Source organism: Euprymna scolopes, chromosome 1, assembly GCF_053919585.1.
Source record: "Euprymna scolopes isolate OS-2025 chromosome 1, ASM5391958v1, whole genome shotgun sequence".
Taxonomy (NCBI): Eukaryota; Metazoa; Mollusca; class Cephalopoda; order Sepiida; family Sepiolidae; genus Euprymna; species Euprymna scolopes.
Window position 1 is genome coordinate 125,399,042 of NC_136482.1, and position 25,306 is coordinate 125,424,347.

Sequence of the window (25,306 nt, forward strand, 5' to 3'; positions counted from 1 at the left end):
ACCAGTAGAAAGGGGTCAACTGATCGTTTTTCTCCTAGGGGGGCCCCCCAAAAAACCTGTCATTTTAACGTTATTCAATACGTGTCACGTGACGTGACGTCAGCTCAAACTTTTGACAGACACAACCAAAGTTGACAAATTATGTATCATATTGAACCTTGATCACCCGCATGACAAATATCGAAATTCCACACCAAACGGACCATTAAAAGGGGGTGAACTGATCATTTCTCTCCTAGGGGGGCCCCCCAAAAAACCTGTCATTTTAATGTTAATATTACATAATCCAAAAACGCTTAGTCATGTCACGTGACGTGACGTCAACATCCAGTAATGGCGAACAAATGTAAACAAACACTTTGTTTTACCGATACTTTTGTAATTTCTCTTCTGCTTTGTTCTAGAGATTATTACACTCCATGACAATGTCTCCAACGTATTTAACTGGTTAAAAATAGTATTTATACAAGAGTTTTAACGAAAAATATCAGGAAAAAATGTACAGGAATAAAAAAAAATTCAGCTTTCAAAATATTCGTCGATAAAAAAACCGATCTTTATATTTACGCTAGCCATTTTGTATATTACCACGTGACCTGCTATCTCTTAAACTGGAGGGGGGGGGGATCCACTTGAATCCAACAAAACCAGTAATTTTTTTTTTCTATTATATATACATCATTTTCTATAAAATTAAGTGTAGACTTTATAATTAAAACAAAAAATGTTATTCATACTAAAAAAAAAAAACGCTTAGTCATGTCACGTGACGTGACGTCAACATCCACTAATGGCGAACAATTGTACCTATTTACTATGCCTCCCCACGGGACAGAGTTAGACACCAGGGTCGTTTTTTAACGTGGAGAAAAGGTACAAAAATAAAAATTGTCTCAGTCGTGGAGGATTTCTCCTCCACCGAAAGAGAACAAGAAATAGAAGTGCAGCATCTGAAGAACAGATACTACACTTTGATCTTGACCAAAAGGCCAAGAATGCGAACAATTGTAAATAACAACTTTTTTCACAAAACCAACACCGTCTTTCTTTTTTTTCTCTCTCTTTCTCTCTCTCACCCACTTACTCTTCCCTATCTCTCACCCTCTTTCTCTTGACGTCACACCACTGTTAAACTGTGGGGGGGGGAACACATTCCCAGGCATTATCTCCTATAGATGCACATTTTATTAGAAATTCAGCTTTCAAAATATTAGACGATAATAAAAATATAAAACCAACACCCTCTTTCTCTTTTCTCTCTCTCTCACCCTCTTTCTCTTGACCTCCTACTACTGTTAAACTGTGTGTGTGTGTGGGGGGAAGAGGCAGCTTGAAAACCAACAAAAACAGTGCACAGTTTCCCAAGCATTTGGGGTGGGAAGGGGGGGAAGAAGCCGAGCGCACAGTTTCGTGTGAGAGAGAGAGAACAATTCTCAACCTATATACTCAACAAATTTTTTATCTACAGATTTGAAAGTTTGTATATAGGGTATTCAGACATATGGAAATATATCTAGCATAATCTATCTATTATATCTATAAAAGTGAAAATGTGTGTGTGTGTGTGTGTGTGTGTGTGCGTAAGAGAGAGAGAGAACAATTCTCAACCTATATACTCAACGTATTTTTATCTACGGATTTTAAACTTTGTATATAGGGTATTCAGACATATAGAAATATATCTAGCATAATCTATACATTATATCTATAAAAGTGAGAATGTGAGTGTGTGAGAGAGAGAGAACAATTCTCAACCTATATATTCAACAAATTTTTTACCTACAGATTTGAAAATTTGTATATTGGGTATTCAGACATATGGAAATATATCTAGCATAATCGATCTATTATATCTATAAAAGTCAGAATGTTTGCGTGTGGTTGTGTGTGTAAGGTTGCGAGAGAGAGAGAGAGAGAACAATTCTCAACCTATCTATTCAATAAATTTGTTATCTACAGATTTGACCATTTGTATATAGGGTATTCAGACATATGGAAATATATCCAGCATAATCTATCTATTATATCCATAAAAGTGAGAATGTGTGCGTGAGAGAGAGAGAGAGAGAGAGAGAGAGAGAGAGTAAGTACAATTCTCACCCTATATATTCAACAAATTTTTTATCTACCGTTTAGAAAATTTGTATATAGGGTATTCAGACATATGGAAATATATCTAGCATAATCTATCTATTTTATCTAGAAAAGTGAGAATGTGTGTGAAAGAGAGAGAGAGAAGAGAGAGAGAGAACAATTCTCAACCTATATATTCAACTAATTTTTATGTACAGATCTGAAAATTTGTATACAGGGTATTCAGACATATGGAAATATATCTAGCATAATCTATTATATCTATAAAAGGTAGAATGTGTGTGTGTGTGTGTGAGTGAGTGAGTGAGTGAGTGAGTGAGAGAGAGAGAGAGAACAATTCTCAACCTATATACTCAACAAATTTTGTATCTACAGATTTGATAATTTGTATATAGGGTATTCAGACATAAGGAAATATATCTAGCATAATCTATCTATTATATCTATAAAAGTGAGAATGTGTGTGAAAGAGAGAGAGAGAGAACAATTCTCAACCTATATATTCAACAAATTCTATCTTTACAGATTTGAAAATTTGTATATAGGGTATTCAGACATTTGGAAATATATCTAGCATAATCTATTATATCTATAAAAGTGAGAATGTGTGTGTGAGAGAGAGAGAAAGAACAATTCTCAACCTATATACTCAACAAATTTTTTATCTACAGATTTAAAAATTTGTATATAGGGTATTCAGACATATAGAAATATATCTAGCATAACCTATCTATTATATCTATAAAATGACCATGTGTGTGTGTGTGAGAGAGAGAGAGAGTCAGAGAGAGAGAGAGAACAATTTTCAGCTTGTGTGTGTGTGAGAAAGAGAGAGAGAGGAAGAGAGGAAGGAAAATTCTCACCCTATATATTCAACAAATTTTTTATCTACATATTAGAAAATTTGGATATAGGGTATTCAGACGTATGGAAATATATCTAGCATAATCTATCTATTATATCTATAAAAGTGAGAATGTGTGTGTGAGAGAGAGAGAAAGAGAGAGAGAGAGAACAATTCTCAACCTATATATTCAACTAATTTTTTATCTACAGATTTGAAAATGTGTATATTGGGTATTCAGACATATGTAAATATATCTGGCATAATCTATGTATTATATCTATAAAAGTGTGAATGTGAGTGATGGAAAGAGCAAAAAATTCTCAACCTATATAACCTATAAAAGTGAGAATATGTGTGAGAGAGAGAGAGAGAGAACAATTCTCAACCTATATATTCCACACATTTTTGGGCACAGATTTGGAAATTTGTATATAGGGTAGGCAGACATATAGAAATATATCTAGCATAATCTATCTATTATATCTATAAAAGTGAGAACTTGTGTGTGTGTGTGTGTGTGAGAGAGAGAGAACAATTCTCAACCTATATACTCAACGTATTTTTATCTACGGATTTTAAACTTTGTATATAGGGTATTCAGACATATGGAAATATATCTAGCATAATCTATCTATTATAACTACAAAAGTTAGAATGTGTGTGTGAGAGAGAGAGAGAACAATTCTAAACCTATATATTCAACAAATTTTTTATCTACAGATTTGAAACTTTGTATATAGGGTATTCAGACATATGGAAATATATCTAGCATAATCTATCTATTTTATCTATAAAAGTGAGAATGCGTGTGTGTGAGATAGCGAGAGAGAGAGAGAGAAAAAGAGAGAGATAAAAATTCTCAACCTATACATTCAACAAATTTTTTTATCCACAGATTTGAACATTTGTATACAGGGTGTTCAGACATATAGAAATATATCTAGCATAATCTATCTATTATATGTATAAAAGTGAGAATGTGTGTGTGTGTGAGAGAGAGGACAATTGTCAACCTATGTATACAACAAATTTTTTATCTACAGATTTCAAAATTTGTATATTGGGCATTCAGACATATTTTAATATATCTGGCATAATCTGTCTATTATATCTATAAAAGTGAGAATGTGTGTGATAGAGAGAGAGAGAGAACAATTCTCAACCTATATACTCAACAAATTTTTTATCTACAGATTTGAAAATTTGTATATAGGGTATTCAGACATATGGAAATATATCTAGCATAATCTATTATATCTATAAAAGTGAGAATGTGTGTGTGTGTGTGTGAGAGAGAGAGAGAGAGAGAGAGAGAGAGAACAATTCTCAACCCATATACTCAACAAATTCTTTATCTACAGATTTTAAAATGTGTATATAGAGTATTCATACAAATAGAAATATATCTAGGATAATCTTTCTATTATATCTATAAAAGTGAGAATGTGTGTGTGTGTGAGCGAGAGAGAGAGAGAGAGAGAGAGAACAGTTCTCAACCTATACATTCAACAAATTTTTATATATAGGGTATTCAGAAATATCGAAATATATCTAGCATAATCTATTATATCTTTAAAAGTTAGAATGTGTGTGTGTGAGAGATAGAGAGAACAATTCTCAACCTATGCACTCTACAAATTTTTTATCTACAAATTAGAAAATTTGTATATAGGGTATTCACACATATGGAAATATATCTAGCATAATCTATCTATTATATCTATAAAAGTTAGAATGTGTGTGTGAGGTAGCCAGAGAGAGAGAGAGAGAGAGAGAGAGTAAGAACAATTTTCAACCTATATATTCAACAAATATTTGATCTACAGATTAGAAAATTTGTATATAGGGTATTCAGACATATGGAAATATATCTAGCATAATCTATCTATTATATCTCTAAAATTGAGAATGTGTGTGTGAGAGAGAGAGAACAATTTTCAACCTATATACTCAACAAATTTTTTTATCTACAGATTTGAAAATTTGTATATAGGGTATTCAGACATATGGAAATATATCTAGAGTAATCTATCTATTATATCTATAAAAGTGAGAATGCGTGTGTGTGTGAGAGAGAGCGACACAGAACAATTCTCAACCTATATATTCAACAAATTTTTTATGTACAGATCTGAAATATCACATTTGTATAGAAGTAGAAATCTTGATACCTACTCTGATACCTAATAAAAGAAAGGACACTCTTTAGGGCGGATTTTGATTATAACAAGTCACTAATTAGAAATTATAATAAACATTCTAATAATTTAAGAATTTTACCAAAATAAAATTGCATGGAAATCACCCAATTTCTGCCACAAAATTTTGATTGGCAGAACTCATAAACATAAAATATATATTTTCTAATTTCATCTTTTTTTTTTCTTTTTACATAATCTGGTTTGATGTTTTCCCAAATATTCAAATCACTATATTTTGCTGCTTAATATCAAATACAGCAACTGAGTTATTTTTATGCATCAAACAATTACATTTTCTCATTCATCCAAACTAATCACTGAACATCAATTTCATATTTTCTTCACTAAAATATTACTGTGCTTGATGTCATCAAGTGGAGCGGATCATTTTTTTTTCATTTGTTCACACATTTTTCCAATTTATATATATTTTAAAGATTCTTAGCCTATGTCATTGCATACCAATCTGTTTATTAAAAGTTAAGGTTCACTGTAAACACATATGTTACACCAAAATAAAAACGCTTCAGATAATGTCTTGATATTCAATTCAGTTTCTCACATGACATCTTATGAAGTTAGTAGAAATGTTACAGACTTTTGAATCTCAAACACTTTCAATACTGTGCACTGATATTTTCTTTTTTGCAATATAAGCACATTCATGATTTTTTTTACAAACGTTAAAAACTTTCACATTGTGTAGCAATATACTGAAACAATTATAAAAATATTTGTTTTTATTTTGAATGATGCAGGGCATCTGAAGAGAGATTTTTCTAACAAAATGAAAGTATAATTTTTAGCAATAGGTATCTAGGAAAAGGCCACTACATATGTTATAAGTTCCAAATTTCCACAACCTGGCAAATACTGGTACATGCTAGCAAATTTAGATTTGCAATTACAAAATATGATTCTAATTTTTTCCTTTGCTCTTTATTCTAACACTACACTAAGTTTACTGTGTTATTTCGCTACAGTTGATATTGTGTAGAACAATAAGAAAATCATAGTGAACAATGCATTCAACAAAATTTCACACACATTTCTAGATACCTATATCTAATAAGTTCAAAAGAAAGGACACACTTAGGGAGGTATTTTGGTGGTCAAGTCACTAAAAAGAGATTAGCTGGTTTCCCGGCATAGCCCAGGATATAATAAAGATTGACTGAAATACATGTTCTAGCTGGTTTCTAGGCGTTGCCAGGGATGTAATATAGACACATTATGTTGTATATTACCTGTTCTCTTCTCCCTAAGGTAAAACAATTTCATATACATGCTGTAAATTACCTATGCTAGGGATAAAACATGAACAATATCAGTCCTAGGGTAGATAAAACAAATAATACATAGAGATGAAAGATTCCTCTCCCCTAAGAATCAAACATATGTTCAATATCTGCTTTTGTTTTTTCATTGTTTATACGGTCCCGAGCAACGCCGGGTAGCCCTGCTAGTCTATATATATAAAAGCAAACGTCTGTGTGTATGTATGTATGTTTGTTTGTAACGCTAAAACTTTTGAAAGACGGAACCAAACTTGACAAATTTGGTATCATATCGAAGCCCCATCAACCGGATGACAAATATCGAAATTTCACGTCAAACGGACCACTAGAAGTTGGTCAACTGATCAGTTATCTTCCAGGGGGCCCCCAAAAAACCTGTCATTATCTATATATATAAAAGACAAATGTTTGTTTGTAACGCTAAAACTTGAGATGAAAGATTCCTCTCTCCTAAGAATAAAACATATGTTCAATATCTGCTTTTGGTTTTCATTGTTTATACGGTCCCGAGCAACGCCGGGTAGCCCTGCTAGTTTATGTATAAGAACCATTTGATAAAATCATCATCTAAAAAATATGCGTTAGAAAGAATATCAGTCAAACTGTTTATGTTATATAAACACTCCCGTTTAGTCGTTCAACAGTCGAGCGAAATATAAGATTCCTTATCTCAAGAAAGTTCTTCCACCGTCAATGAAAAGCCGTAAAAAATACAAAATATGGATATTAAGTTTTCATGAAAAAGAAAAATTGAATATATTCCTGTACATTCATCTTACAATTTACGCTTTTCGTAAACATATTTTACGTATTTCTTTAAACACCCACACACACACACACAAACACACACACACACACACTTATATATATATATATATATATATATATATATATATATATATATATATATATATATATATATATATAATGTAAATTTGCAGTGCATCCCCAAAAACCGTGACTGAAAAAAAAGTATTAAAAAGATAGTACTGGCACTTAAGAACTTACGCTGAAATAAGGAAAATTAATTATAGACTTTACGGTACCGACCGGCGACAATGGATGATCAGATTATAAATTAACATGAATTGACCAAAAAATTCAACTTTGATCGCCTTTCGGGGCCCGTGGCGCTGTTGATAGGGACGGTGAATCTCTACGGTTCCAGGTGAGAATTGTCTGAAGATAGCAGTTTCAATCTTACCCAAAGTCGGACAGAGGCTTACTTGGCCAAAACGTAGTGAGACGACAACAACTACGGAAGCCGCTCATTACAGTGGATGCAATCAAGAAACTCAGAGTCGCTATCCCGTCGCGGTTACCAGCTGACAAAGGTGAGAGGAATAGTTGGCCGAAACTCGTGAAACAACTAAGAAAAAAATGAGGATAATAGAAATTTAATAAAAATTAAGAAATATTTTGTATTTTGTTAAGCATTCAAACTTAAATTCCTAATAAATTCGGATATTTTTTAAGGTATGTGTGTCACTCCGGGTACATATCGATACATTACATCCGAATGTTAACAAATAATACAATACAATATAATCCTTATATAGATATATAACATGAACGTATCTGTGGGTGTGCCTGTGTGCGTGTTCCTGTGTGTGTGTTTGTGTGTGTGGGGGGGTGTACATTCCCCTACGCCATAACTCAGTCAATTTCAAGTCAAAAGAATCGAAATTTGATATAAAGAGTCGTGGGAAAATCTCTGTGATCGGTTTTCGGCCAGAAATGTTACTCTTAAGGGGTCAAAGTTCAACGACTTGACCTTTGACCACTCTACCAAACTCCTCCGGGAATTTTGAACTTAACCACTTGACATTTTAGATATAGGTTGATTTGAGCCCTAAACAATAAATGTTCAGGGGTCATAATAAGGTCAAAGCCACATTTTCCTTTTTTTTTTTTGCTCAACGTACACCTCAAATCACCCGGGAAACGCCGGGCTGAAAGGATAGTAATAAATATTTTAAAGTTTATTATTCCGTATTATTAAAGATTAAACGAACATATCAAACATAAAAAAAAGAATTAAAACGTTTTAATATTTGATTTAATATAGAAATACCTTTATATATGGAATTTTTATTTTTGGGTAATTATACGGAATCACCGGTTGAAATAAAGACAGCCGTGCGTTTTTATGTTTACTGTTTCCATTTTTAATAAACTATTGAATTATCTCGTCACCTAATTTTCCCTATAAATACCGCTCAAATTTTTCATTAAAATAGACTTAAATATAAAAAAATACAACGTATATAATTATTCTGATGTGTGTCTATTTTAAAAGGATAGTGCTTATTTATATAAAAAAAACTTTACGAGCCGAACGCAGATTTCTCATAAAAGAAAGTAAACAGTACTGTAACTATTTGTATTTATTTCAAATTTTAACAAATTTATTTTTAAAACTCGGTGCTTATGCACTTATGTTATCATGCTGAAATAACAACATTATCTTTATAAAACTTTTTTAACATCGAATTTAACTTGGAAATCTTATTTTTAAAACTAGAACGGTAACAAAAGTGCATATGCACCAAATTTTGAAATAAAATTTATTTAGAATTCTTTGTGTAATCTAATATGTGAGTGTATTTTTTAAAAGTATTTTATTAAAAATGTCCCGAAAATCTACAATTTCAACTCGCAGTAAAAATGTAATTATTTTTTTTCGGTCTAGCTACACAATTAAATAAAACTGAGCCTCCAATTTACTGACAAATTATTCAATATAATTACTATTTAATAAATACTTATCCTCTTTTTTCAATTTTTACTATTTTCAAATTAATAACAAAGGAAGTCATGGCCGAGTGGTCCTAGACGTTGTATCAAAGTTTACAGTTATCCAAAGGTGCTGAGTTCAATCCTGAACGAAGGCAGTGAAAAAGTAACATTCAAATCAGAGAATCAGCAACTATGTCCCAAAGCCTAGCTGGAGTCCGAACACAGTACCCCCGTAACAATAATAAAGGGTTGGGTTCGAGACTCCTAACAAACGGTTCCCCAGTTCGATACAAAACACCTGACGAAGGCCGGAGGGCAAAACGGCCGAAACGTTGTGACAATAACACCCAAGATGAGGAAGTCAGTCCGACAATCTCAATCAGTGGCTATACTATGTTTCTAGAAGGCCACACCAGTGGATCGAAAATCACTCCCCGCTTCCCAAAAGAGATTCTGGATTTAAAAAAAACTGGATTCACTATTTGATATTCTATCCTGTTCTCGCAAGCTGCCAGTATTAAGGTGTGACGTAAAATGCAATAAAGATAATAGCTAGATTGAGCACATCATTTGCACATTTCTTCTTCAACAAAAGATAAGTTATTTTCTAGTCTTCTAATGCCTTTATAAGATAACGTTATATCCAAACCAATTAAAATATTTTAATGCAACCTAAATTGTATATTTATCTGTTTAGATATATTTTAATATAAGTTAAATCTGATTTTTCAGGTTCCAATTAAGAACCGTAAATATCCAAAGGGTCGGAGGAGCAAAATAGTGTCGAAATGTACTTTTCAGGGCTTTTTTCGAGTTGATAAAAGTGCTATAAAAAAGTAAAAAAAGAATGAGAGGTGTGAATAAAATATGTATATGCATCACGAACACCTTCGCCTTCAAATATCCAGGGTAATATTTCCTCCCCCTCTTACTTATCTTCTCAAAGTGAAGAACAAGAAGAAGAATATTTGCAGCGAAAGAGTTATCGAAAAGGGCGTTATAACCTCATCACATTTCCCAAATATGCTCTTTTGTTAGTCAGGGGCGGGACATATCTTCTAATCTTGGAGACATCCTTGCCAATGCTTTGCTCTTGGATTTGCAACCATGGACCTTCTTTTACCCAATATTAATCTAAGCAATATGCTTATTGATAAAAGTAAAGTGGACAGAGCAAAAACTAAAGTGAAAACAACTGCCCCCAAAAACATAATGAAAATATGTAAAATCTCATATGCATGGGAGTTGATCGTAGAATGGATATAGATACATTGCTTTATAAGGAAGTTGTGGAGAAAAATCGAAGGAAAACTATGGAAACCCGAAGGTACAAGAACACCATGTAACTTTTACTATATAGACAACATATGAAAGTAAATATCTGACACACATAACTCTTTCTAACAGTGCTGATGTACTTGCAAAGCAAGTGATTGATATCTTGCATGAATTCACCAGTGAAAAGACTATCTAGGCTTTCCTTGTTGACAATACTAATGCCCACACAGATTGTGAAATTGGAATGGTTGCAATTTTAGAAAAAAACACATTTGTTTAATCTTTATACAATTGGTTGCTTTTAGCATCATAATGAACTACGTTTTAGTGACCTTTTAAAAAAAAGCGCATTGATGATTGTGCAAAAGACCCTACAACATTCAGTTATGCTCAAATGATTGTCATGATTTACCCAAAATATAATTTCCCACTATTAGCACTCCTCTGGATTCAATTTTGAAAATTGAGGAAATAAATGACCTTAGTTGTGACCAAAGATTACTGTATGAATACACAGTAAGTATTTCTGGAGGTAAGGTTGACTGTAGATATGCTTCTTGGGAAAATGATCCTTTAAACCAGGCAAGATCGCTGACTTAAACCACCGGACTCATATGTATGAGTTCGTGGTGCATATCCACAAAGTCTCCCAACAAAACACCAGAGGTTAATATATTTTATTGTAAATGTCTATGTCATTTGTTGGTTTAAAATTAAAAAAATAAAATAAATTCAACAATCAGCAATTGCACATTTCTAATATGATCCAGAGAATAAGGTCAGCGTCATGAAATCCAGCAGATTGCATTAATAAACTTACAAGATAAACCATTTCCTTTACCGTCTGAAACCTATGTTCAATAGTCACATCTGAGGAAGTTGGGGTAAGAGAAGAAGCCTTTAAAAGAATTTTATCGATTAGGTAAGTAAACATTTATTCATATATCAATGAGTCAAATATTTATTTCAATTATACAAAGTTTTAGATTTAATGTAATTTCACTATAATTATTAAAGTACATATTGAATTTTTTTAATATTCAATAAAGTTTTATAACCTTTCAGGAATGGAGAATCAACCAAGAAACGATTAAAAAGAATACCAAGTATTAATTTTAATACAACTCATTGGACACAATAGATTTGATATTATGTAGTAGTTTGAACACTCGATAACGGAACATTTTTCTGATTCTTAACTATCACTATTAATGGGAACAAGCTTGACTTGCCATATTTGCTCTCACATTCTCAGAGCGTGGAACGAGCAGTTATCTTAACAACGGAATAATTACAAACTGTATATGGTTTTAAATCAAGACCGATACATCACAGCAAAAGTTTGGAGTCAGAAATTGAGACCGTTTTTTCTTTGTCTAAGAGCTCTTCTATGGAGTAATGTGATTCTGGGTATTAAACTCTATCAAAATAATATTTCGTCTTTTCCTTATTTGCTTTTCTGTTATATTGTCACTCATAACAGAAAAAAATCAATTTTAATATATTGATATTTTACTGCTTAATTCATAACACATAAAACAGTTTGCTAATGCAACTCAATGATAAATTCAGAACTTGTCAATCATCTCAACAAAAATAACATTTTCTGTTACATAAAATAAGTTTTCCGCTCTGTGAGATAAACAGCTGATGTGCTAATTGTGATATCATACAGATTCAGTGAATTTATTGATGACGGTTTCATTTCTCGAGCAGTAGTTCTTAGACTAGCTAGGGTATTTGATAGGGTCTGACAAAAAGAATTACTTAATAAAATCTCTACCTACGGAATAGCTGGAAATGTCCTTTCAAGCACTTAATCCTTTCGCTCTGATAGGTCCATAAAAGTGGTCGTTAATGGGCAGAAATACGGCGGTTGCTCACCACTAACGCTACACCCCCAGTTTACCCCAATTGAAATGAACATCATTTGCCTTGATGAAGAACCCTGTTTTGACAAACTTCTGAGGCTCATTTTTACACTGAATCTGAAATGAAATACCTTCATCAGATCCCTAACCACTCCAGGGGGCAATTCACTCTCGCTGCGATCCTCTACATGTACAAAAAAACAATTTCGTTCTAAGAGCGTGTACTCCTGCCACCTCTTGGGTGGAGCTAAGAAAATACCCTTTTCCGACCTGACAGAGTGCAGACAATTTTCTCATTATATTACACTCATCCCTGAGTTGCCACATAGCCTTGATAAGTGGTATTCCTCGAAGTAAAAAAATAAAATGAAAAAGTGGGATGTGGATTTTCAATTTGAAGATTATTTATGATGTGTTATATTAATGTTATTTTTATGAAATAAAAATACATCCCCTGGTTTGAAATACTGAAATGTTTTGGTATTCACGCCAATATTCAAGAAAACCCTTGAAAAGTCGGAGAAAATTCAGTATCTTTTTGTCCACGACTTTGATACAAAACGCTCAACAGAGAGCTCAAGCATTCGATCTAATTTTTTCATGTCTACTTAAATGTCCAGACGCAACTATTCGTAAGTGGCATGTTTTAATATTCTGCTAAAAGTGAAACATCGACCTATCCTAATATATAAAAAAGCTGTATGTGTGTGAGTGTTTGTGTCAGTATGTCTGCTAAAATAATATTCATACGCCTTCTACACGCGTCCCTACGGCATCATAAGAAAGACCGATTTCTCGGGCAAATGGTATGTAAATATTGTACAAGAAATAGTTAAGTATCTCGTGTAGAAAGTTCGATTTTTATCATGCAGGGGTGATCTAAACTTTTTACTTCCTAAACTATTCCAATAACTTCGCATACGTAAAATAGTGTTCTTTAAATTCGTTAACAAAGAAGTAGTCGCAACGTGACGCACAATCATCGCTGTACCACAGTGGATGAGGAACTCATCCAATATGCATTTTATTTTTAGATTCGTGCACGCTTACACGTGGTCGATTTTAGCGGGGCTGTATATAAATGGCGTCTAATAACATTAAAACAAAAACACAAATAATGTCTTTATTTCGATTTTTTATCAGCGGTTTTAATCTAATCAGAGTTAAATTTTTATTTGAAGATACAAAACTTCCAATTCAATTATGATTTTAAATTAACACAATAAAAAAACAACTTCTTTCAATTTCGTTTTTTAACAGTTGTAGTTGCACCTGAACAATGTGTGTAGATTTTCGTTCCGACATTAAACGAAATATTTTTGGTAAATCCTACGTTTAATTGCAACGTTATATATATATATATATATATATATATATATATATATATATATATATATATATATATATATATATATATATATGATATGTGGATTTAACGCTGCAGATATTGGTGCGGCTGCAAGTCGTTTTGCTCTTACTCTGTTCTTTTTCAGTTGCCTTAAGCTTTCAGAATGAAACCTCTGGAGACCTTCAAAACACCTTGATCTCCATCCTTTTCGGTCATTCACCTCATCTTCAAGACTCCTGTATGGAATGTTTACTGCAGACAAGTTACTCTTCAACTTGTCCTTGTACATAAGCGTAGGACGTCCGACAATTCTTTTACAACTCTCAAATTGACTGTACATCGCATTTTTTGGAATTCTGTCATCGGGCATCCTCAATACATGACCAGCCCACCGGTATATATATATATATATATATATATATATATATATATATATATATATATATATATATATATATGTGTGTGTGTGTGTGTGTGTGTGGGTGTGTGTGCATATATATGCATATATATACATATATATGTATACATATATTTATACATATATATAATACTATATAAAGCATATATATACATACATATATATACATATATATGTATACATATATATATAATATAATATATATATATATATGAAACTGATTACAGCCTCGCATTAACCCCAAGAAAACGAGTTACTCGCAAATAAGAACGTCGTTATAAAGAAACCTGTGTTTTGTAAGTATTATGTACTTCCACCTCGAAAACGTATTTAAAAATAGTGTTAATCGTAAAAATGCAAACGCGCATTAAAAAAAATCAGTAAAAAAAAGTCGGTAAAGAAAAACATATTAATGTTGGAGAGGCCTGAATTGGTCCTAAACATGTGAAACTAATCATTCTTCCACATATTTAAATCTTGATTATTTTTTTCCTTTTTTTCTCCTAGCGTGATGGGTCGAAAAAATAAAGTAAACAAATATTAATTACGGATCGGCTTAAAGGACCAATGTAAAAACGTGGTTGTAGATTGGTTGTAAACATGTAAAAGTGAACCCGCGTTCAAACTTTTAGTGCTCTTGCATGATTTAACCCGAATTCTCGTGAATTCTCGTCAAGCTTGGATCGGGTAAGACCGGCAATCATCGGTGTCCGCCGAGCGTTGTTCAAACGTTGACACGCTAACCGGACTTTTTATTTTATTTATTTAATTTTTTTTCTGTTATGTTTTTAGTAATTTTTAAGGTGATATTAAGGGTGGGGGGTGACATTTTATTTTCTGTTTAGTTACTTATTGATTATTGATATATTATTGTTTTTAAATTGAATTTTTGGGAGTTTTATTATCTAAAAGAAAACACTATCTAAATGGAAGCAGACAACATTCGAATTGAAAGCAACTAAACCAACACCAAATATAAAAACAACAAAAAAATAGTTGACAGCCAAATATATTTTTAAAACCCCGCAGTTAAAAACATCACGTGGACTCTTCATCGAACTATCTTCCACTACACCATGTCGAGAAAGAAGTGGAAAAAAAAAGATTGATAAAGGAGTCTTACTCCGGAATATATTTCTTTAAAAATAAACACCTGTTTATTTTATAAAAAAAATTCGCGTTGCATTTTTGGCTTCAAATGTATTGATACATGTTTTATTCTTCAAAATTCACTCAACGCTTCTAACGGATATACACAAAAATAACTACCCAGATTTTCAAAATGCGCGACCACACGTCACTTATCCGGCTTCATAAAAAACCCGCAGTTAACAACATCACGCGGACTCTTCATCGCACTATCTTCCACTACATCATGCCGAGGAAGAAGAGGAAAAAAAAAGATTGATAAAGGAGTCTTACTCCGAAATATATTTCTTTAAAAATAACACCCGTTTATTTTCTAAAAAAAATGTATTTATACATGTTTTATTCTTCATATATTTATATATGCATATATATATATATATATATATATATATATATATATATATATATGTGTGTGTGTGTTTTCCTTACAACGAAAATTATTTTATAATGTATATATTAAATAAGGCTATCTTTTAATTTCAACGATGTAGTGAACTCAATGAAAATGGATTTACGTTTTCCGAGCCTTTGTAACTTTTTTAAACATTTCAAAATCACAGGTATATACACACAATTCACTTCATATTTCGGTTTAAATTACTGCGCTTACTTGTGTTATCTATTAGAAAGAAAGACTAATTTAAAGGTCGGATTTTTTTCGATTTCGACACTTATAAAAAAAAAACAATTTATCAGATACGTTTTATTAGTTCATCGGAGAGCAAACCTATAATAAAAAGGAAGGTTCTTACTAAATAATATATATATATATATATATATATATATATATATATATATATATATATATATATATTACGCATTAAGAGAATATTATAGATAGATATATAAATACCCGTTCACATACACTTTTCACGACAAAACTAGAACCCAGAATTAGATAGAATCGAGCAATTGCATCGACAACGGACAACGCCAGACCCGAAGTGGGTGTCGATATAATGCATCTCATCAATGAAGTGCTCCGACATAGGCGCGAACCCAGGTCGTCGCAAGCATCCAGTGTGCAATACTGACGATCTAACCGTTGTCGATGCAATTGCTCGATGCTATCTACTTCTGGGTCCTATCTTTATCGTGAAAAGTGTATGTGAACGGGTATTTATCTCTCTATCTCTCTATCTCTCTCTCTCTCTCTCTCTCTCTCCCTGCATATATATATATATATATATATATATATATATATATATATATATATATATATATATATATATATATAAAGAGAGAGACGGGGGGAGAAAGAGCGGAGAGAAGGAGAGATGTAATATCAATCCGTGCTATTTGTACTTTAATGTAACCCATTGTTATTTTGTACCACTAGTCCACGAATTTATTTCTCTTCCCATCGTGATAGCATCCACCCCCTTGACGACTACTCATGATAATTCAGTCGAGGTGTGTTTTATAATGCTAATTTAAAAACCATTCTATGTTAGCGTCAGACAGATGACGGAGAACAAACCTCATAAAGAATGTAGTTTTGATGTTACCCCGGAGGGAGAAGTGTCAGAGATAAGGTCCAACAATGAAGCCATTGTCGGATGCATAATGTCCTGATATTTCGTCACAACTCACTGCCTCCTTTCGAACCCGGATGATAAACGCTAAACTAACCCATCACCCATAACCACTCGGCCAGTCGCTCAGTCTTAACGCGAAATTTTATCTCTCTTTTCTCTCCTATTACGGCTAACATATATGCATTTGCTTTTCATTTTTATTTTTCCCGTTTTGCTGATTTCCTTCTATTGGTTGTCTTTGACTACACAGAAAACCCTGTACATCAATATGTTTTGTCCGGAATACGCTTATTTCGATAGAAGTTTTCTTTTTGACGACAAAATCGATAGAGGCGTTCTATGTGGATGAAAAAAGCAAACGTTTATGTGTGCCTTTTTTAAATTAAAAACATGAATTTAAAGACAATAGATGAAAGGAAAATGCAAACATGTATATTATTTTATTTCAGCTGTAGCCGACGCGGGATTTTTTTGAGAATGCTTTGCATATATATATATATATATATATATATATATATATATATATATATATATATATATATATATATATATATATATATTTAGACTGTATATTATACAAGCATTATTGTTTTTATATGTGCGTACATGTTTCGGTGGATTCCCTATTTAAACAGACCCACCTCGTCAGACCAAGAAACTATATACCTGCTCTCTTATCCATTAACCCCCCTTGTAATAATCACTTGGTGTTCATTGGATTTACATCTCGAAAACCAGTCTATATAACAAGTAGTCATACATACATACATACATGCATACATATATATATATATATATATATATATATATCATGTATATATATCATGTATATATATATATGTATATTTAAAGGGATGATTGTGTAGTTCCAACGAGAGAAAAAAATGTATATTTAAAAGAGTGTAGCCATCAACAGTTGTGGTTTTTTTAAGGTTTTCATCATATTTATATTTTAAAATATTTTTATAAAGCGTTTCGAGCTTGGGGTGTGCTCTCTTCAGATGTTTTCGTAAAATGTTTTTCTTTAAAATGGGAGTTTGTAGAGTTACCTCCGCTGATACTAAATCTGTTTTTCAGAGTGATGTGTGGTCTCAGACATTCTGACTCCAACTGTAAGTGTTCAAAGTATCCGGTCAAAGTTATATTCAAAGAGTGGCTTTTGGTCCATTTGGTGAAGGATTTTATGGTTTTTTAGGGTTCTTTTTAAAGACTTTCTTTCCCCATGTATAGCACACACTCACACACAATCACACACGCATACATATACATTCATGTACATGTACACATTCACACGCACGCAGGCACACACACATACAAACACGCACATACATGGAAATATATGCAGGAGCATACGTATATACATACCCACCTACACACTCACACACGTACTCACACACACCCACCGCTAATAATTATTTGTATTTTTTTATTTTTTATATATATATTCTTTCCCCCCCCAACCAAAACACGCATGTATATATGCGCTTAATCATTCAGACATACGTACACGCACCCACACACACACAAGTAAAATGGAGAGTAGGTAGGAGAAGATATATGTACACACATATACACGCACATACACACATATATATACACACATACATGTATGTGCATATACACTCACAAACATCCACATACTATGTAGGCACATACACATACACACACATGCACACACAGAGACATATGCAGGGACTCACACATACGCGTATATCCATATCCACACGAACACATTTACCCACTCATACATGTGCATACATATGTATATATATACACATACATACATACATACATACATACGGATGTGTATACATTCATCCACCCATATATATATATATATATATATATATATATATATATATATATATGCGCACATGCACTCACAATCACACATACATATTCATGCATCCCAAACATAAGTGCACGTATACACACAAACAAGATGTAGCATAGATAACAGATGATGTATATATACACACACACGCATACACAATCATATGTGCACACTCACACACACATATATATATATATATACATGCACACACGCGTGTACATACCCATACATACGTATAATTTCTAATTGTTTGTTTAGTTTAGAGAAATTGTACTGTACTGGGTAAGGACGCGCGCACCCGTGAAATGTGCGTGTGCTTTATTGTGCTTTTTTTGGTTTCGTGTGCGAGAGTGCATGCGTGTAAGTGTATTTTATGTTTTGCCTATTTATGTGTATAATTATGGAGAGATGTTTAAGGCGGGGTTACACTTTCCTATGAAGTTTTTTTCTTGTGTTAGCAAGTAGAAGTAGTTGTCAGTTTGGAAGATGGGCATTATCTCGAATCTGCCTCCACTGCATGTGTGTATATGTTGTGATACATGCAGGTGTCTATTTTCCGCGATTTTTTATGTTGGATCGGTGTAGGGCTACTCTATTAATAAGTTTTTTTGTAGCGCCTATGTAGGATTTATCGCATGCTGGACATTTTATTACATAGATCACGTTTTTTGAGGTGCAATCTAGGTTTTTTTTTTAATTTTGAATGTTTGTATGGGGTTCGTAAATGTGTATGTGTTTCCCTCTAATATTATGTTGCAGACTCCACATCGTTGTTTGTTGCATTTTGTGACTCCTTTTGTTGCGTCTTGATTGAGTTTGGATGAGGTAAGAATGCGTTTTAGGTTTTTGGGTTGGCGTTTGCTTTTTTTATTTTTGTTGTTTTAAGGAAGTTGTTTAGTTTGCTGTTTTGGTTAAGTAGGACGAGGTTTTTCGTTATCTCTGTGAAAATCTCTGGGTAATTTGTGTTGTGTGTGGAGACGTATGTTAGGATTTGTTCTTTGTTTCGTTCTTTAGGGGTTCTCAAATCTTCTATTGGTATATTTGTCGCAAGTTGGATCCCTTTGTCTATAAGTTGTGATGGGTATTTTCTTTTTCTTAAATTTATTCGTAATTCCTTGAGTCGGATTTTCCGAAGGTTATTGTCCGTGATTATGGCGCAGATTCTACGTGCTAGGGTGTAGGGAATTGATTTTATGCAGCTTTTAGGGTGGTGACATTTAAAGTGTAGGTATTGTTGGGTGTCCGTAGGTTTGCGGTAAATGTCTGTGATAATGTTATTGTCTTTAATCTTTATCAGTATATCTAGGAAAGGTAATTCTGTAGAGCTTTGTTCTATGGTGAATTTAAGTTTTGGGTGTAGGTTCTGGAGTATGGTGTGTAAGTCTGTGATGTCCCCCCCCCTCTGCGTTTCCATAGGATGAAGCAGTCATTTACCTTTTCCATGATTCTACAAGCAGTTTTTTAGTGCTGTGGCCAAATTTTTGTTCTGGCTTTTTATATAAGGTTTCTTCTAGGTAGGCTAATGTAAGGGCTGCGTAAGTCGGTGCCATTTTTGTTCCCATTGCTGTACCTAGTGTTTGGATGTAGTTGGTATTGTTGAATTCGAAGGAATTATTATTTAGAATTATGTCTATACTATCGATAATGAATTGCTTTGTGAATCTGGGATGTAGTTTTTTTGCGTGTCTGTTGATCCAAAATATTATTGCTTCTTTTCCTAAGTCATGGGGTATATTACTATATAAACTCTTAACATCAAATGTAACTAATAGTGCCCAGTTTTCTACTGTATGTGGTAAGGTAGTAAGAAAATCGATGTCGTCCCTTATGTAGCTCTTAACTTGATCTGTGAAAGGTTGTAATAAGATGTATATTAAGTTGCTAAGTCTGCTTGTCGGACAGGCTGGTCCTGCTACAATGGATCTAAATGTAAGTTCACTAGGGTTTGGAGCGCTAATATATTCTGAGTTTGGTGTATCGATGGCAAGTTTTATTGCGCCAGATTTGTGTATTTTAAACAGTCCGTAGAAGTTATTGGTCTTTGTAATGAAATTTGTGAGGAAGTCTATTTCTTTCTTTTTTAATATTTTGTTGTGTGTTGTACAAATTTTGTGATTTTTGAGATGGTGGTGTTATCTATGTTGGTACTAATGGGTTTATAGTAGTGTTTGTCATCCAGTAATTCTGTAATTTTTGTTTCATAATACGTTTTGTCCATGATTACTACGGCACTGCCTATGTCTGCTTCTTTTATTATTATGTCATTATTATTACGGATTTTTCGAGTGCTTGTTTTTGCTTATATGTGAGGTTGCTCGTGGTTTTGTCTTTTTTTGGGAGGTTGAGGTTCCAGAGATTTTCGAAGTAGCTGTTTAGTTCTTTTGTGTTGTTCTGTTTATTAGGGAAATATGTTGATTTGTTTTTTTACTAAAGAATCATCTTTGTCCCCTTTGTTATCTAGTGTTTCTATTAGTCTAACTTTCCGTTCGAATTCTTTAAGGTCCTTTTTTAGTTCCGCTATATTGCTTTTAGGGGTGGGGCAGAATTTGAAACCCAGCTTCAGTATTTCCATTTCGTTCTTTGATAAGGAGTATGTGGATAAATTGATGATTTTGGGTCTAATATTTCTAACCTGGACTTGTTGTTCCCTGGGGGTTTCCTAAAAATGGTGGGGGTTGTTTGTTTCCTTGTGTTGAGGAGTAGTGTGTTTTAGGGTGGTGTGATGTCTCCTTGTAAAATGAGTGCTGTGTACAATATTGTGAGGGTTCAGTGATAAATGATTGAATGAGTTGTCGTTATATGTTGTTTGTGTTGGATAATTGTGTTTCAGTTGGAATTGGTGTTGCTGTTGAGGATACATGCATTGTTGTATAGGGTTGTGTTGTCGGAATTTGTTGTAGGGAAGGTCTGTTTGTTGGGATTGGTGTTGCATGGGATATTCTGATTGTTCCCGTTGACGGGGGAGGTTCCTTAGGGGTTTGTTTCTTTGTGTGGGATATGAGGAGTGAGATTTGTAGGTAGTGTTTTGAATTATGTGATGTCTCACGTAGTTGTGTTGCATTGTGGGGATTTTTTGGTAGGGGTTGTTTAGTAAAGGTATTTTTTCGTTGTTTGTGTTAGCGATGTAGTGTCTGTGGGAATGGATTTTTGATTGTCTTTGCTGAATTGGGTGGTAATAGTTAGGTTTGTATTGCTTAGGATTGTATATAAGTGGGTATTTTTGTGGAGATGTATTGTATGGTATTGTATGGTATGTTGTCTGGTGTGTTGTGTAATTTTGAGGTGTTATTAGTGTGCGTTTTGGCTGGGTCAGTTGTTGGGAATTTGTGTATGACGTGGATATATTGTGGTTGCTTCTTTGTGTGTAGTTGTATCTGTTGTTTGGATGTGTTTGTGTATGGTGTATGTTTCGTTTCTTACCTTTGTTATGTGATCTCTGTGTTTGCGGATATCGTGTGAGAGTTTTCTGTTCCTGGTTGTCCTTGTATGTGTTTGTCGATTGTTTGCTTCTTTCTATTTCCGGCAGGTTTTTTAGCCAGGTTATTTTCCGTCCAATGATTTCCCTGGATGTTTCCTCCTCTTTTTTGCATTCAGAATCCCAGAGTTCCAAGACGGGTTGGTGTGTTTCCTTGGGGCAAAGTTCCTTGATTTTTTTAAATATGTTATTGTCAATTTCTGTGTACTTCTCCGTAGAGTGTACTTTCTTGTCTTCCCGTATGTCTATTTCGGCCTGAAGTTTTGAAATACTCAGGGCTTTTTGGATTTTCACTTGTTCCTCTGTATCTTGTGGTGTAATTTTTTCCGGGGATTTATATGCAATGAATTGGTCCTCCATCGTTAGAAATGTCTTGTATGTTGCTGCGGTGTCGCTGCATTTGACTGCGTGGTAAACAGCCATTTTTCTTTGTTTAAGGAGGATGTTCCAGTTTTGGAGATTCTGTTTCTTGGTTTTTAGTAATTCATTCTGTATGTATGGTCTTCTAAAGTATTCCAGGTATTCTTGTTGTGTTTTGAGTTGGTTAATGATTTCCTCAATTTGGATATCTTTCTTATCCTGTTGGTTGGAAATGAGCTGGATTATTCTGTCCATTTTTTTATTTAGTTGCTGCAAGCCGTCCTCGAAGTGTTGTGTTCTATGGAGAGGTTTGTCTGTGAATCCATCACGTCCTCTAGAGATTTTTTTTCTTGTTGCTGGCATTCTGTCGTTGTATTATTTATATTTAAAGTTGTCGTTGTGTAGTTCCAACGAGAAAAAAAATATATATATAAAGAATGAATGACAAAATCTATATTCTAAAGTGCTTCATGTTGACGTCTTATAACTTATTCCTTTAATTAAGTTGACGTTTCCAATTCGTGGCAGTGTCTGTTTTGTAGCAAAAAAACGACACCTTATTATTATATGAATTTGTGAATCTATAGTGCCTGTAACTGATCAAAAGAAATAGCAACAATCTATCGTATATATAAAGTGCGTTTAGACATGATTAAAATCCGAAAATTGGAAGAGAAGCTGTAAATAAATCATAATATGTTTTTATTACGCCATTTTGAATTTAGAAATAAGTCACTCAACCTTTTTTTTCGTTCTAACAAGTTCTAATTATTTGATATATATTTATTTGATATATATATATATATATACATATACATATATACACATATACTTTTATTTGTTTTTTTACATAAGCAATAATATGTTGCTACACATTAACATGTTTCTGTCTGCCAGTTACTTGTAACTAAACACCTCTTCAAGAGATACAACTTATATGAAACAAAATTTGCAATGCAACTAGCAGATATATGTCTTCTCAGAGAATTAATATAAGCATTTAGAAAAAGGAATACATAATAGAGGTTGTATTTATTTATAAGAATGAATGTAAAAGGGTTGGGTGGAGTTAAGAATCGAGATAAAGGTTATTGAAGATATAAGTAGCGTGTGATTGCCGCTTGAAAGCTTAAACATACTTGTATGTATAAGTTTAAATAGTAGGGGATTATGGACTTTGCATACCTATGCTAAACAAGGGTTTCAGATATAATCGGTTAATCACTTATAAAATGCTTTTAATTTGATTAGAATTTTTTATGCGGTACGAAAATATACGACTTACGTGGCCTGTTGTATATCCAGGCCCAACCACTATCATGCCTACACATATTAGTGAAGACGTTAAAACATGAGGAACAAAAGGTAAGACGCAAGGGGAAAAAGATGAAAAGTAAAAAGAAAGAAAAAAGAAAGAAAGAAGGAAGGGAAAGCGCATGAATGAAAACGGGACACAAAAATATTTATTGGTGGTGATTCTAGGCCATGCCTTCCTTCTTTCTCATCCACGAATAAAGATGTAAAGGAAAAACATGAAAGGCTATCAGTTCAGAATTATTATAAGAGAAACCTGGTGTAAAACTTTATTAAATATATTTACGATTTCTAAGTCCTTCAAAAGGAAAGGTAACGAGAGTTAGAGAAAAAAATTAAAAAGGAAAGAAAGAAAAATTAGAACATGCGTATCAATAATACGAAAAATAGAAAACAAAGACGAAACAAGTATTTATATATATTCGAAAATAGTCAGATACAATACTGTATACTATTACAACACTATCTCAACACATATATAAGGGCAGTATATATATATATGTGTGTGTGTGTGTGTGTATGTATGTGTGTGTGTGTGTGTGTGTGTGTGTGTGTGTGTGTGTAATTAGACGGCACATACTCCAGTATATTAATGTGTGGTTTGAGTGACTTATTTCTTAATTCAATCCTAAAATTATTGTCTCGGGATAAGTGCAGGTCAGGAGAATTGAAGGAATTCCATAGAGAATACGCTTAAAATGATATTATAATTCGTCTAGATTTCGTATATATTGTTATAGATTTTAAAGGTAAATAAATATTTGGGTGCAATTTCCTAAAATCTAAACCGACAAAAAGTTCAATTCAAGGCTGATGACGTTACCACTGTACTAACCTGGCACGAATATGTACTGTTTAAAATAAAATAGTTAAAAGAAACTAAGATGAATGTACAAAATACATGACTTTGTTTTACCAATTTGACCAATTCTTGACACTAATTAATTAATTAAACCGACTAAACCCCACCAAAGTATGGCACATAAAGTGTCTAATTAGTCGGTGCACCTAGTGCCACTCTTCGACATTTTATAGAGATAGAATTTGAAAATATAGAGATAGATCGACGATATATCGCTATGCATATATTAGACTAGCGGCGGGGGCGAATTTTCCCTTGCGTAAGTAGAAAAGAAGTATTTGGGGTCAATCAGCAATAATCGAAACCAAATCCAAAACGCTTGCATCCAAAGCTGGTGATACGCTTATTAACTGCTTAAAAAGTTTTTTTAAAAAGTACAAAATACTTAAGAGGATGTAGAAAACGTATAACGGATGTTTTCAATTTTAACACCATAAAAAGTATTTTAACCGACTAAAAGAACAATATATATATATATATATATATATATATATATATATATATATATATATATATATATATATATATATATTAAAGGAAAAATAATTAAAAAAAACTCTAATTTTAAATTTACAATCAAAATTTATTGTTCGACTGAATGTTACAGAATATGATTTACAAATCCCTTATTCTGCATAGTTTCAAAGAATGATATCCCAGCTATTTTTCTCGCCAGAGGA

General features: G+C 32.9%; 1 protein-coding gene and 1 pseudogene across 1 annotated transcript in view; one reads left to right on the forward strand and one right to left on the reverse strand.

Moving 5' to 3' along the window:
- LOC145281385 (uncharacterized) overlaps positions 1-25,306 on the forward strand; it is a 162,756-nt gene that overhangs the window by 44,162 nt on the left and 93,288 nt on the right. The window lies entirely within an intron of this gene.
- On the reverse strand, positions 869-1,002 carry LOC145284591 (U2 spliceosomal RNA; annotated as a pseudogene).